The sequence below is a fragment of the Vicugna pacos genome, chromosome 8, assembly GCF_048564905.1.
Source record: "Vicugna pacos chromosome 8, VicPac4, whole genome shotgun sequence".
Classification (NCBI taxonomy): domain Eukaryota; kingdom Metazoa; phylum Chordata; class Mammalia; order Artiodactyla; family Camelidae; genus Vicugna; species Vicugna pacos.
Window position 1 is genome coordinate 36,287,529 of NC_132994.1, and position 14,085 is coordinate 36,301,613.

General features: G+C 46.8%; 1 protein-coding gene across 5 annotated transcripts in view; it reads right to left on the reverse strand.

Annotated features, from left to right (window-relative positions):
- The window catches only part of FYN (FYN proto-oncogene, Src family tyrosine kinase), a 199,480-nt gene that overhangs the window by 163,069 nt on the left and 22,326 nt on the right, over window positions 1–14,085 (reverse strand). For all 5 annotated transcript variants that reach the window (XM_072965751.1, XM_072965752.1, XM_072965750.1 and 2 more), the window contains exon 2: window positions 8,525–8,564. The gene's annotated coding sequence lies outside the window, so the exon portion shown is untranslated. The remainder of the gene's footprint in view (window positions 1–8,524; window positions 8,565–14,085) is intronic.

Consider the following 14,085-nt stretch of genomic DNA (forward strand, 5'->3'; position numbering starts at 1 on the left):
AGGATCAGTCTTCAGTAGAGGTGAGCCCCTAACACAGAGATTAGGGCTGCACATCTGAATACGGGGTTCTAGTCCTGAGTTCAAAATCACCCACGGGCTCAGGCCCACAAGTGTGCTACAGGAAGTGCAGCTCAGGACTGAAACTCACCGACATCAGTGGAAACAGACGGGTACCTCTCCTCTCAAAGCAGCGAATAACCAAGTACTCTACCAACTTTCCCTCCCCGTCTGGCTGAGCAAGCCGAGGGGCCGTCTCACAGCGCTTCCACAGGACTGTCGGAGTGAGTGATTACAGACACAGAGTACCCTGATGTCAGCAAAGCTCTGGACACTCCAAATATAGCTGAACAAGACAGGAAACCTTGGGCCAAGGGACAATCGGGTTTGGTGAACTCAGAGTTGACTGACTGGCCACACCTGAGGGCACGAACATCACAGGGCAGCCACACTGACTTGGAGAGACGTCCACACACAGCAGGGCTTGGGAGGTTCATCATCCTTGGTTAAGGATGTTTTCATCAAGACGTGCTTATGGAAATCACAAATAACTCACAGCTGAAAGGGAATAGTAATTAATGTAAAGAAAGAATGGACATTTGAATGGAATTCAATAGGCTGGAATGACCACTAGAACTGATCAAAACAACAACCCTCCAAAATTAACAGATAAAATCCTATTTTCAATTGTAAAAACATCTACTGCATAAATGTAGGATGATGCCAGCCCCTGCCCTGTACCCTCCAGTCTGCTCAGCTGGGACAACTCACCCCTGTTCACAAGTTCTGCCAATGACCCTGACCAGGTTCTGGGTGGGAGAGGCTCCAGGCCATTGACACAGACTCATCAATGTTATGACGCTGCCTTCAGATCAGGGTTTTCCTTTCACTCTCTGGGCTCAGGCTCCCGTCCTGGGCCCCACCCTCTTTCTGCGGTTGATCCTGTAACTGATTCCTCTGCACCCAGCTCTTCTACATCTGGCCCTTGACCTGCTCAGCCAGACAGTTCTGCTGCCAAACATCTGTCCACCTAGACTGACCCCTACGGAAGGATTTCCCCAGCGCAATGCCTTCCTTACCAGTTGTCCTCACTGTCTCCGGTTACAGCCTGCTGCTCGTGTGTCCCCATGCACGTGCCCCAGCCCACGGATCTGTCTGTTCTCTGGATTCCTGCCTGGACTGTATTCTGGATCCCAGGCTGATCCCATCCTGCTACTGACAAGAAACTCAGCTCTTCTATGTGACAGGGGCAAAGGGGATGGGTTTAAAGCAACTCCTATCTTAAAGTCTTAAGGATTTTTATTGAATACAAGCCCAGTGCAACCTGCAGGTGAGAGAGCAGCTGAATCAGAGATGCACTGGTATAAACATTTAATGATACAGAAAACACATGCCTTTCACAAGACCTAATCGTCTTAGGTGTAGAGTCCTTACTCGACACTGGCAGAGCCATCTCTGAAGTATTGCTCATGTCTGACTGCCATGCTCTTAAAGAGACAATGGCATCAAGGGAATGCCTCCAGGAGGAAGTAACCAGAAAGCCAGAATTCCTGACATCAGGTAACAAGAGAATATTTCTAAGAACCAGGGCTGTTGGTCTAGGAAAGGAGGATTTGCAGGGATGGGGTGTCAGGTGCTGAAGAGCTCTCACATGAAGAAAAGCCTAGAGACTTATACACTACAAGAAACAGCTTGGGGGTCTGCAGAGGAGGGGCTGGGGCACAAGTCTCCCTTCCTGACTCGCTGACCCTGCCTCTCTAGCCTATTTCCCCCTCACACGGGAGGATCTGCTTTCACAGGCCCCTCCCCACGCCTAGAGCCCAGAATTCTTCATCCTTACTTCACCCCAGTCTGAAACGGCCTTGCCTATTGGGAGGCCTAGAAGACAAGGTTGGTTCCTAGGTGGTCCAAGTGGCATCATCTAGGAAAATTAAATTCACTAAAGTAACCTATGAGATAAATGGGCACAGGCTTTATGTTTCAGGAAATGAAAAATACAGAAATTCCCAGAGAGAAGATGTGGGAGGCAGAAAATTGTCCACACCTTCCTAAAACAGTCCCTTCCTAATCCCTGCAATCGGTGAAGATTACTTTACAAGGCATGCTGTGATGTCATCAAGTTAAGGACCTCTAGAGGAGGAGCTAATCCTAGATGACCTGGGGGTTCTAAGAGCCATCACAGGTATCCTTCGAAGAGCAGTGCAGAGGGAGACTGGATAGAGACACAGGGAGAAGGTAACACGAAAGTGGTGGCAGGGATTGGAGTGATGCGGCCACAAGTCAAGGAACACCTGTGGTCACCAAAACCTGAAAGAGATGATGCAAGCAACAGATTTCCCCCAAGGCCTCTGCAGGGAATGCATTCCTGGTGACATCTTGACATTGGATCCTGACTCTAAAACCATGAGAGAATAAATCTCTGTTGTTTTAAGACACCAAGTTTGTGGTCATCTGTTAACGACAGCCACAGCAACCTATTACAGAAGGTTTTCTGTTTAAATAGAATTTTGTTGTTGGCCAAAAATGGGCAGTAATAACCTTCTTTAAGGGAAAAGCTTGAATGTTTGTGTGTTTGTATGGACTATTCCATACCAGCCTCAGAACAAGTGCAGCTCTGCTTTTAAAAGTGTTTGGGGCTGGGGGCTATAACTCAGTGGTAGAGTGTGTGCTTAGCATGCACGAGGTCCTGGGTTCAAACCCCAGTACCTCCATTTAAAAAAAAAAGTGTTTGGGGCAGTGACATAAGCATCTTTTAAACCATTTGTCACACATATTTTACTAATAATCTCTCCTTCACACACAAAGTCAGCGGACAGTAAGTCTATGCAAGGCAGACAACCAAATGATTCCCACCTCCGCCCAGCAGGCCTGTTTGCCATCAGGATGATGCAGCACTCAGGGCCACAGGAGGGAGCCTCAGGAGGAGGTGGGAGCTCATCCTGACTCTATTGTAATGTGAGCAGCGTTTCTCCCCACCTCGCCTGGTGACATCCAGCTTGGGGAGACTGATGAATGCCACTGAGATGAGGAATACAATAAAATGATCCCCGAGCCGAGGAACTGGCCATGGAAAGAGAATGAGGGTCCCAAAGGCCTCCCCAGACTCCACGCAGAACCCCATTTCTGAAAGTCTTTCCCAGGCTGTCACTGAGGGGACCACCTAGTGGGGCCAGGTCAGGTTTCAAGAGACGGCTCCCCTTTGAGGTTTCTGATGTCTCCTTGATAAAAACATCATTACTATTTGAAAACCTACATCAGGAAGAAAGTCCTTCTCAGTTCAGTGAACAGAAAATGAAAGGTGTGTATAAAATCCTCAGTTCAGTGCCATAAGGCTGCTCATGACCCACTGTCATCTGCTCCGCTAAGCTTCAGTACAAGAGTGCATCCACCCTGCAGTGAAGAGGGAAGGGCGTGCCAGGTCTGAGACCTGTTTTAGATCTTGCTACTTCCTAGATTCTAGTCCTTGGGTAAATCATTTCACTTCTGTTGAGCTTCATTCTCCTCATGTGTAAAATGGGACAACAGAATAAGATGACATGTGGCCTAACAGTGGCTGCCCACCCCTCTGCCAGAGTTCATTAATGTTCAAGGAAAGAATGAATTAACTGTTCTGTGTCCAGGACTAAACAATCTATCCTCAATTTTTCAACTCTTTCCTTGAATCACGACGTTACAGTGTTATCTGTAGTTCTTCCAACTGCCACGGAGACCTGCCTGAGTTTATAGTAGCTAGAACGAGGCTATTTTACTCTCTTGGAAGTTTGAATTGGCAGAGGGCATGTTTTTTCCTTCTCGGACAACAGTAGCATGTAGTTTTACAATCCAGAGATTGATGTGAAAGAAAGTTGGTCCATTATTATGGGTGATGTATAACAACTGTTTTTGGTCTGGGACTAAAAACGTTTTTGCTCTTCCATCAAACACAACTCTGCGCAAGCTCCTTGCTCCTAAACACATACAACCCTCTCCTAACCCAACCCAAAGCCATTCCCTGTTTTTGATCCCCAGTCACCAGGAAAGCAGGCTGTGTGAAGCCTGGTCTTTTCCTTTACTCAGTGAAGCAGAGGCTGGTCCGTCCCAATGCCCGGTCACCAGTAGAATGGGGCAGTCTACATGTGGGGTTGGGGCAAGGGGCAGGGAGAATGGAAGCTAACTGGGCATCCTACTGATCCTGGGGCTGGCAGCTCTAGGTGCGCGTATCAGAGAGGGCCTAAAGGGCCCACAAGCACTTGGTGAGCCCTCCCCTCCATTCAGGAGGCAGTGGCTTCCACAGACGGCAGTGAGTCCTGCTCACGCTGTTCTTCCCTCCCTGCCTTTCTCTCTTCTCATAGCAACCAGCGTAGGCAGCGAAGCAGTGCACCCCAACACCAACGCCCCCCCATGCTCCCACTGGAGACACATCCTCATGCCTTCCCAGTGACCAGCATTCACAAGCCTTCGCACATCCCAGATAAGCCTTGCTGATCTCCTGACCCCTGGAAATCCTATTCCCTCCACTAAAGAAAAATCTTACAAGCATTAATTTTTCCTTCTCTCAACCAGCTGCGCGGGAATCACGTGCACACAGATTTAAAGCTTGGTTCCTAACGCAGTCTTGAATTTTGAACCCTTCACCGTTTAGAACCAGACTGTTTCACAAGACCATCTGCCCCACAATAAGAATCTAGGATATTTTTTATTACTTCTCTTGGGACTTATTAAAACAAAAGAAAGACTGAAAAATGGAGTAGCTTCTAAGTACATTCCACATTTACAGACTAACACAGTTCAAGGAATTCACTGAGAAAAAGGAAACAACTTTAAAGCAGGTGGTAATTTTTAAATTTACTTTTCTTTCTGAATGACAATTTTCTTTGAGGTGGCTCTGTGTCTATCAAATAGACAGTAGTATTTTGGCCACATGTGTGGCCAGAAGGCAGCCATCTAAACCCTGCAAACAGTTGTAGTAGCAATACAGGAATTCCTGGTCTCACTGAAACTACAGATATGACAGGGGCCTCTCTCAAGGCAGGCGCTAAAATCCCTTCATCATGCTAGACAAAGGCCACGCAGGGTACATGAAAATCAGACCTTCCTTCTCAGGCCTTTGAGAGTACTTATGACCAAAGCAGATGTTATTTTAATCAAGTCCATTTAAACCATGATTTAAATTACTAAATAAGATGACAATTTTATCAGCTTTTTATTTTAAAAAGTGCATTTTTGCTTTTCCAACATAAAAACAAAATTATATATTCCTTAAAATTCAGTTGAGGGTGGATTTCCCTTTTAGAAGATACACCCTTATTTAAATAAATCAGTGATTTATGGAAACCAACCTCTGAAGTATATCCTTCAACAATTCTAGAAGATTCTGTGAAAAAAATGTTTAATGTTTCTCTTGTGTTCTTACCGCTTGTCCCTCGTTTATCTTCAGACTCCCTCTGCTTGCCCAGATTACTTCGTTCTTAAGAATTATCTCTTCATTGGTCTGCTTGAAACTTTACTTTTGGCAAGAAAGCCAAGGAATGCTTGCCTTATCTCCATATAATGCTATTAACAAGCATGGTTTCCACAGATAAAACCCGCAGATGGAGAAGAGAAATATTTCTGGGGTAAACAGTAAGGTTTTCTACTTTTCTACCTACTAAGGTGGCTTTCATTGGTTCGCACTACCCCCCAGTTTGATCATGCGGCATTCAACATTTTAAGAGGGCACACTAGGGGCAGGCTCCAGGCCTAGCACACGAAGGATTCAGACCTGACAAAGCTTACATTTCAATGTTAGACATCTAACACAGATGTTAGACGGCCATTGTACAAATAACTCTACAAGAGCAATGGAAGTTTTGAAGAAGTGCTTGGTAGTAGGGCAACCCCACCCGGGTTGGGAGGGAAAGTGTCAAGGAAGACCTCTCTAGAAAGCAGCATTGCTTTTTCTTATTATTAACTCAAAAAATTTCTTTAAAAGGCAACAAATATACTGTCTCAAATATTGTATCAATTCCATGGTAGGATGGGGTATGGGAAAGACAAGGCTCTGGACCAGACAGATATGATTAGAATCCTTGCTGTCACTACTGTGGTGCCTTGAGCAACTCATGGTCAGGGACACGGTCTCCTCACAAGGCTGTTGTAACAAGTGTGACACATATAAAAGCACTCAGTATATATGGAAGTCCAACAAACTATAGACAATAATTAATAATTACAGAAGGTATGCTGATTTATCTTTGAGCTTTGACATGTCAAAATTAAGCTAATTTTCCTTTCATAGTTCTGTCTTTACAAAAATGTTCAACTGAAAGAGAAAACTCAAAAATCCATTAGCAAAAAAAAACACACCATGACATCAGTGGTTTTTCTTCACTCGGGTTGGCTAACAGGCATCGTTTACTTAAACAATGGAGGCGTACCCTGGACTCGATTCTTTTTGGCAGATACATAAACAGGCAAAGAGAACAGTTGGTACATCTGTACTCAACAGCCTTCTCTGAGCATTAGAAAGAGATTCTGGAACAGGAGCTTTTGAATTAGAGCTTTTAACATAGTGAACTCCCCTGGGGCAGTTAAGTGTGTTTCAGGTCATTAACTACTTGACAGAGAGGGTGCAGGCAGAGCCCTTGAGGGGCAGCGCCAACTCACGCAGCCCAAGAAGCATTCTTACCCAACATTTAGCTTCGTTTATTCTGACCTCCCTTAGCACTGACAAACACCCAACCCACACGACAGGGTGGGTCACATGGTTCACTGCCCAGTCAGACACTCACTGCGCCAGCGCTGAACCTGGAGGTAGAACCGACGAGGCCCCACCTGCCAGGCGCTCACAGCCCCCACCGGGCCTCCTCAGTAAGTTTTCTTGAGACTGTGGCCAACAGCCCTTTTTCCTTTCTGATACAAGGCTCAAGTCGCAAAGTGAAAAAAAAGCAGTTGTTTCGTGTTTTTAAGTGGAAAAATGAAGAATTTTACTCGGTCCTGGAAAAGAGACCACTTTACTGATGAGAAAAATGAGGCCCAGAGAGGAGACAAGATCTGCCTAAGGTCTTACGGCAAGTTAACAGCAGAGCTGAAGGGAGAATTTAATTCATTCCACTCAGGGCTCCCCAGCCCTTTGCCCTCTGCTCCGCCTGGCATTGGGTTGTGTTCAGAACACAAAGATGTCCCCGCTAGGCTGGACCTCCCTGTCCTGTGGTTGCAGGATTCACCTTGGCCTGGGCTGCACAAGGCCTTCCCCAGACCTCACCGACAGGTGTTCTGTTGTCCTGGGCTACACCGCCCTGGGGTAGCTCCAGCTGCTGTGTGCCGGGCCTGGCCCAGGAGGGCTGACACTGCTCTCCTCCAAAGGCACTGCCTCTGCTGACTCCTGGCTTCCACAGCCAAGACTAAGTGCAGGGGGGTTCTACAAAGGCTCCCTTCTGCCTGGCCCTGCCTAGAGCCCTTTTACTGCCCTGAGTCCCCTTGGCTTGTCGGAGCTGAAAAGGCCATGACTGAAAGGAGATCACAGACCATTCTGCAGAAGCTGGGGGGGGGGGGGCTGTATGGGGTCAAAGGTCAGGGGTTGCCCATAATTGTTCTCAAACGACGTTTCAGATAGTATACTTCCCCAATTTAAAACAAAGATGCATTGTCTGCAGACGGAATGGCTCTAGTTCAGGAGAATAACCTCTCTCACACATAAATTCAATGTGAGAAATAACACCCAAGTCATTTTAGGATGATAAGGTGGAACCAATGAAAAATTACACCCAAGGCAACGTGACTGGGCAGCATAGTCGGGCAGGAAGGGGTCCTATGGGTGACTGGTGAGACCTGACTAAGACCAGCCTTTCACAGAAACCCAAGGCTGCTTAAGGAGTCAAGAGAAACACAGGCGGAAAAGACTTGGCAAACGTTTGAAGAAAGAATGAAAATATGGTTCCTCCACATCCCTCCCCATCCATCCATCCACTGACCCCTCCACCCTCAGCCCCTCCTGCACAGCTCTAACATATTGTGTAATAATTACCTGTGTACTCAGCTGTCACATTCATTTTTGTTTCAACAGAGTCCAGCAAGGTTTGTAACACCCAGGGGGCACCAAAAAAATGTTACACAGTAACTGCAATTCAAAGGTACAACTAGGGCAGCGGAAAGCAGCAGCCATCTGAGAGCGGGGAAGACCAACAACAAATGAACAAGGCACCTCCCTAAACCCATCTGAAGACGGAGGGCTGCCCATCCCTCATCAGCCCCCAAAGGTGCAGCAGCCACGGGACAGCTGCTCTGTTCTATTCCTGGGCGGGGGAGACCAGAGCTCAAGTGTATGTTCCCATAATTATCAAAACCGAGTGTTACAAATAAGGGAAGGGAGAAAACAGCAGGTTCCCCTAAGTAAGCTAAGACTTTTTATTTCATATACCAGCTCCATTTGCAACTCAGCCTCTCTCTTAGAAACCTATGGGCTCAGAGTCACAACCCCAAATTCAAAATGGACCAAGTCCTAGGTCCCATGGGAAACCCTTTCTAATTTACAAGTCACGTGCTCTCAGTACAAAACTTGCCAACTTACTTTTTCCACGTCTAGATCAGCATCCTGCTTCTTCAAAAAACTGTAAAAGAAAAAAAAAAAGACATCAGAAGAGAACTGAGCACTCTTTGCCTGTAAACCACCCACAGAACACCACCGTAGAATTTTCATTTGCTGCAATCAATTTGCCCACAATTTTTTTTCTCATTCACACAATTGTTGTGAAGTCACAGTTGCCACAAACACCTGACTGCAACTGCAAAGAAAGACCTGGCCCTGTACCACCACAGGAAGCCAGCATGAGATCTGAACTTTCCAGAGCCAGGAAAAATAGGGGTGGAAGTCTTGAGTGCATGCGCGCGCGCACACACACACACACACCCCTTCTGCAGGTGCCTACAAGGCATCCATAGTTGGGACACGTGAAAAATGAGTCTCCAAGGTCTTGTTCAACTTACCTCTCGGCTTAAATCCTCCCTTAGTTCCCAGCCCCTATCTGCCCCACTTCTTGTCTGACTGTGGGTGAGCCTCACTGTCAAAACAGCCTTCCTGGGATGGCCTTGCTTTCCCATCAGCTGGGGTTCCCCTCTCCGGGAGGCTTGCCAGTTCACCAGCCTGCACAACTTGTCCATGGAAGTCTGGCCCCAGGATCACCTTAGACCCTGTGTTAAGCCCCTGGCACAGCTGATGCTGACTCGGATGGCACCCATGCCCACTTCAACATGAATTTTTAAAGTGCCAGGAGCAGGCAGATCTCCAATTTGCTCATGCACTCTGCCTACAACCTGCCAATATTATGGTACCTCATTTATTATTTGTAATTTTAATTGCTTTAACAAAGCTTCAGTTTTAATAAGGTGTCTAAAAGAGAACAATAAAAATGGTTACATGAAATTATGTTGACAATATGTTAGGGAAGAAAGTGAAAAGTTTGAGAAATCTGAAGGAAAAAAAAGGAGAAACGATTTTTCCTATCTTAGCAGAGACTCAAACTAAGATGACTCTTAGCATCTTTCTTCCTGGTCCATGGTTTAAAATACCGCCCATCATAAATTACCATCCCCATCAAAACCGCCCCTCCCCCACATACACAAAAGAGAATTTTTGTGCTGTTTGAAAGACTGCATAATTAACAGTCATATCTTTGTTTTGTTTAATCAAAGATGACTCAGAATGAAGGGAATTAAAAATGACCATGGGGAAGAGAATTAGAAACTCCTATATTGTCTTCTGCAGATGGGCATTCAAATCATGAACTCACTGCAGACATGCATGAGGAGCAGCACAGAGGCTGGAGGGGGGAGCGCTAAAGAGCATGCTGCTACAGCCTGTGCCTCGGCAACTCACATCCCCCCACCTCTCTCTTGCTTCTGAGACATGCTGTCCTGTCCCACCATATGCCACCAGGCATTAAATGCCTCTCCTTCTGGTTCACCCACTGGGGATCTAGACACCACTGAGCTGTAAAAAGGAGAAAATGGGAATTCTCCCTGTCCAGAAATTTCAAGTGGCCTCTCTATAATCAGCAGAGAGTAATTCAGTACCACAAGCACTTTTCACCAAAGGGAACATCTATACAGCAGAAGTCTGGCTTCCATTCTTGAACACTTCCAAAGAGGTTTGGGGAGACTGTCATTCTGAATTACAGAATGGATGTTCTAATTTGCAAGGTGAAAGATTCCTTCATCTGCTACAGAAAGAACACTTGGAGAACCATTACCCTTTCCCAAAGCAGTGAGGAAACCTCACCTCTCTCATGCATACAGCACAACTGCAACTGCACAGGATACCCAGTTCAGCAACAGGCTCTAAAAGAATGAGCCTTGACTCCAAGCTCTTTAGCAACTGGTACCAACAGGATAATCGAAACCCTGAATGCAGTGGCTGGCTCACTACTACACAAGGAGTCTTATCCATGTGTACATGTATGAAGCATCATCCAATCTCTTTGTCAAGCTTACTAGACAGATGGAGTTAATTAACAAAGACAATGCATATATGCATCATCCTGCAGCCAGAAACCAGAAGGATGTCACAGCGTTAACTTCAAAGACTCCCAGCAAGCACACACAGCCTGAGATATTTTTAGGTACCAGCTCCATTGTCTCAAAGAGGATATAGACGGATGAAATAGAATTGCCTAAAAGTAAAATTCACATGGCAACCCCATTTAGAATGAACAATAGCAATTTGTTTTTAAAACCAGGTCTGTGTTTATTAAATAAAAGCTGTTTCTGAAAAGTTGAGAATAAATAAGTTTTGGTAATCCAATGCTTAGGTGAACTAGAGGTAACATTGTATTGAAATGACTCCTGTATCTTAAAAAGATAATTTTTAAAAAACTGACCAATTATTCTGTTACTTTATTCTAAATCTGGATTATTGGAATATCCAAGTTTTAAGTTTCCAACACTTAAGGCAAGATAGACACCTCCCTCCCCAGATGTATGTGCATGTGTGTGTATTTACAGATACAGATCTGCACAGGTAGTTACACAGACATTTTAAATAGCTATTTCAAAATACATGTATTCAACCATGGGCTCGTGGGCAGTAGAGCACATTCCACGCTTTTACTCTTCCTGCCAAAGTACTGCTGATGCTTTGTTTGAGAACGTGACTGAAGTGACCCAGATTCCCCACTGGGAAAGGCGGACCCATAAATGCTACCGACCTGTGATCAGCTGCAGGAATGGAAGCCAAAGCATGAGGCCCAGGCCAAAAATGGATGACTCCCCACTACTAATATCCCCTCAAATCCATCTTTGGGGGGATACACAAAGATTTTACTTTTAGAGAAAGCTCTAGAAACACAACACTGAGAAGCCCTCAACATCAAGCCTCCTCTTGATACAGCAATTCCTCCCACCCCCACTGCTCTCGTATTTCCAAATGCCCGGGGGCATCTTCTACTCCCACAGGCACCTACCACACACCTTGTGACAGGACAGGACCATCAGAGGAACAAGCAGACATGACAAAGAGGCACTGGCCACATTCGGAGAACAGCAAGAGGCTTGGCCATGCTCCAGGAGGAGGCTGGTGGGAGAAGGGTGGGAACCTACGGCAGAGGCCAGATGGGGAGAGACAGGCACACCAGTTAAGACATCAGCCAGAGAGGAACACACTTCTGCACTTTCCAGTGTGTTTTCAACCTGCCTCTGACCCAGGAAAGGGCAGAAAAACAGATACAGCTCCCAGCATATTCCTGGCACTGGACTGGCATTGTCAGTCCACTCTCCTCCACTCTGCTGCTGGGTAAGTATAATTTTCTCATTGGCCTACAGGGCCTAGGACAAAATCACCTTTTCGCTCTTGTTCCCCTTTGGCCCCACTTCTATGAAGAACTGGTTTCCTCTCCTCCATGTTCCCACATCACTGGGTGCAGTACCTGTTTCCCTGTCTCCCCTGCTCAAATGCCAGCTCGCCTATGGCCAGGACGGCACTGAGGACAGTGCCTGCAACACAACAGGGACATGTGCCATTTCTGCGGGCGGAGAGGTGAAGGGTGAAGGGGCGGTAGCAAGGTGACTAATGAAGAAAAGTCCAAAGGAAATGAAGGAAATGAAACTGCTCTGAATCAGGCGGACCTGCTGTCTCCTGCACGTATGAGCTGGGGGGTAGGGGGTGCTGGGGAAGGTGGGTGTATCAACCCGGGTACACCCACACCCGCCCAACACACACACATAACACCAGAAGATGACCTCTCCTTTCAGTTTAGTCCTGTGTCTTTCGATATAAATAGATGACAAAGAGCCAATCTGGAGATTCTGCTGTTATTTTTAACATTACCTGGTGCTTCCTTTTTATTTAAAAAATGTGACTGAAAAACCAAGATTCAATACATTAGAATCATAATCACATCTTGCACAGATTAAAGGAAAGGCCACAATGAACCCAAGATTTGGGTTTTTGTTTGATTATTTTAAGAATTGGAAGATTGAGAGAGAAATGAGGCATACTTTTCTCTTCCACAGAACCTCCTCTATTCCCAATTCAAACCTTTTTACTACTTGCGAAAGATTTAAAATATTCATTGACCTTCCAAAAAACATCTGCACGTTACTAGACATGTCTTCACATATTCACGTCTGAATGGCTTCTTTCTGCTCCAACGATCACAGCTCTATTCAAACAAAACTAAAGTGAGAACTCAGAGCTGTATGTGGTGTGATGTCAGTGGCAACTGAGGATAAAATAGCCATTTGATAGCAGCTCCCGTATCAGGCGTGTCAACAGGGGCAGTGTTCCTTCGATTATTCTTAACTTAGGACCCAGGGCACAAAAAAGACCAGGCAGGGCCAGACTCTGCCACAATTCCAGAGAAAGCTGAGACACATACAGAGCACACACAGAAGCTCCTCAATGCTCCCTGGAGAAGGGGGGCCCCTGGCTCCCTGCCTGAAGCCCGGGAACAGGCCCACTCTCACAGAGGGTGCCCCGAGGCCCCCACAGCTGTTTCCAGACACACCATGCAGAGTGTGGGACTGTCCACGCTCGGGGTCACCATGATCTCCCGTGGGTCCCACAACTGGAGCAGCCCCAAGGGGACAGGACCCCGCTCAGACAAGGCCATTTGTTGTTGGGTAGTCCTCACTGCCCCATTTCCCCAGGGGAAAAAACCGCTTTTTCCTCTGGCTATTTATTCTGGCCCCAGATGAGCTCATTCCCCTGTGTCTCCCTGCAGAGGTGAACCTGCTGACAAGGTCCGGGATGGCAGCACCTGCAACCCTCTCGTCCATCTCACCCCACCCCTAGCACAGGTGCTGTGATCGTGCACGTTCAAAACAGGGAGGGGCTCCGGGCAGTGCACTGCGCGGGAACAAGTCAATGTCACCCCCAAGGGCACCTTCAGCACACTGACATCAAGGGGACCCCTGAACGAATTCAGAGGGAAGGCGCTAGTCTGGGAGAGGACAGCAAAGGTAGCTGGGGAACACCTTTGAGTCTCCCACACTGGGAGGACCTCACGGGGCTCAGCCCATGGCGATACACTTTGTTCTGCTACTTCATTCTTATTTCTTTTATATACATATTCATTCACCTCCTGGAAAATCTGGAAACTCTGGAACCCCTGTTATGATGATGGAGCTTCACCATTCTGGCCAGTGTCTCTATGCACACAGAAATATTAACACCAGTGTAGCACCTCCATCCTGCCCGTCACAACTGACGGCACATGCTGTCGGTTCTGAGAGAGGCAGAGAAGAGGGGAGGCACCCCAAATACGAACGATGTACCTGGTACAATGAACTACAGGGTCTATTGCAAGCAGTAAGGTGCAAAGCATAGGCTCTACCGCCTAATGATGCCTCTCACCACTATGAATTACTCTCTAAAGCACAGAATTTTGGTCCACAGCCAGGGAGGAAGCAGTTGGCTTGGAAATCAAGTTCTGTTCCTAGTCCTGCTAGTCATTTTCTCTGTGATTGGTAAGAGGAGAGGGTGCAGCAGAGTGCCATATTAAACCACCCACAGGGGCCAGGCAGGTAAAACCAATGAATGAAGGAGGTGAGATGGGGCTAGATGAGCTGAAGAGCCCGGCCCCAGCCCAAGAGGACAGCTGCAACACTGCCTGGGCAGGCTGCTGTCAGGAGAGAAGG